General features: G+C 36.3%; 1 non-coding gene across 1 annotated transcript; it reads left to right on the top strand.

Moving 5' to 3' along the window:
* Window positions 1-416: 416 nt before the first annotated feature.
* trnad-guc (transfer RNA aspartic acid (anticodon GUC)) lies at window positions 417-488 on the top strand. The gene has a single exon. It is a non-coding gene; the product is annotated as a tRNA-Asp (tRNA).
* The last annotated feature ends 1,564 nt before the right edge of the window (window positions 489-2,052 follow it).

Here is a 2,052-nt window from a genome sequence, read left to right as displayed (position 1 = left end):
CAAAACTTTTCCATCATCCCAACTTTTCTAACTTCAAGGAAGTTCAGGAGTCTTTCAGACAGGAACATTTCCATGACATGTTTGTTGCAGTCTCAATCTTTATCCACCTTATTCCTAGCAGTGATGCTGTAGGACATTTTTTTATCAGCAAGCTGCTGTTTGCTTTGATGGCTAATCAGATGTAATGAGTTTAATTTTCAAAACTTTTGTTTGCGGTTTAGCTGAATTGTCAACTTTTTTTTTGTCAATGTGTGGAAAAGTCTATGCACACATTTGAGCATTCCTACATTCCTGTTTCCAGCTGCAACTTTATGAAGATGAAGTTTAACCCCTGGCTTCAGGTGGTTAAACATGGCCTCAAAGGAAAACTGGATTTTTTTTTTTCTGCATCAATGGTTCAATCAATCAATGTTATCTCCTTGTTAGTACAGTGGTGAGTATCCCCGCCTGTCACGCGGGAGACCGGGGTTCGATTCCCTGACGGGGAGTGAAGTTTGTTTCCCCATTTTCCCTCTTGAAAATGAGATCTAGGTCTCAACGGGGTTTACCTGATTAAATAAAGGAATAATAAAAATAATAAATAAATAATAATGGACCATTTTCCTTCAGTTACTGTAGACGACTCAGTTTTATGTTGGTCCCTGTTCTAATGTGCACACCTTGCTCTAGTCAGTATCTATGCATATTGCTGAATGTTGAAAAAACACAATTTTGTGACTGCTGTTTCCATTAAATAAAAAATGCAATAAATATAATGTCAATAAGTTTGTTCTTATGAAAAGTCATTAAAAAACTATAATTAAAAAGCAATTTTGAAATTGTGTTTTGTCTATATTAGCAGAATATAGACAAAGATTTGCGTACATTTGCAGTGGACACACAGTTATTGACGTTTTTTTGTTGTGATATACTCACCACTGTTTTGCTTCAGTAATGAAGCAAAACATTGCTGTTTTGGTGATTTCCCCATACAATGGGGAAATCACCATTGCATGCTTCTATTTAAATGCCCTACTATCATGCATGTTTAATGTTTTCCATAAATTCCACCCAAAAGCCAAACATCTCTAGCTTTTTCTGAGTGTGTATGTATATCAGTCAATCAATCGATAGGTTTAGCAGCAAAATCCTGAAATTTCGTCTGCCATGTCTCACACAGATTACCACCATCATTCCCTTAGAGTACAAAATAATTTACTTCAAACGTAAACAACTCCTATGTCCCTGAAGGTAAAATTAGAAAACTGAATTGGTGTGCTAAAATGATAAAGCCTTTGTTTTGTAGGTTTACTTTAGAAAAGTGGAGGAGGCGCCACATGCAGCACTATTATGAGGTGGGAGTTTGATTATACTCTCATAAAGTGGCACGCTGTGGGACAAAGGAGCCTTAAAGTTGCCTCAAGGCTTCAAGTGAAGCATAACTGTCTCCCGCATGCAAACGGCAGTATACTGTTTCAATAAAAATCTGGGAAGTCTCTTTGTGATACTGCAATCTTTCTAACCGCACCAAAAAAACCACACTTGTGCTTTCCTCTTGTGATTTTTTTCTATGATTTTAAAGTTATGAATTTAGTCCATGGGAAAGGCATGAGGGACCCCCTTTTTAGTTACATTTCAAGAATTTGACTTAGTTTTGGTAAATCTGGATTGAGGGAAGTGATAAAATAACAGTGGGATAAATTAATAAAATATTTTTAAAAGATTGTGAACGTAAGAAACTGGTAAAGCTGCATTTCAACTACATTGCTGCCACTTATACATAAGAGTTTGTGGCCTCGTCATGTGTGGGTTGCCAGCCACCTTATTGCAGTGATATTTATTCCCTTATTGCACACTTACATAAGTTGACGTCTCCATAAGCATCTAATGCTAATGGCTGTTGACATTAACTGTCATGTTTTATGTGAGTCTACATAGTTGGCATTAGCAGCATAATTACACAGCTGAGGGAATAAATTAGATTAAATACATTTAGTTGCAAGTTAAAACCATCACTCTGGCTGTAAAACTGCAGGAAATAAACATAAATGGTCATTCCTGATTGAAACATAA

Source organism: Xiphophorus couchianus, chromosome 11 (genome assembly GCF_001444195.1).
Source record: "Xiphophorus couchianus chromosome 11, X_couchianus-1.0, whole genome shotgun sequence".
Taxonomy (NCBI): Eukaryota; Metazoa; Chordata; class Actinopteri; order Cyprinodontiformes; family Poeciliidae; genus Xiphophorus; species Xiphophorus couchianus.
Note: the sequence above shows the minus strand (reverse complement) of the source record. Positions and strands in the feature narration are given on the sequence as shown.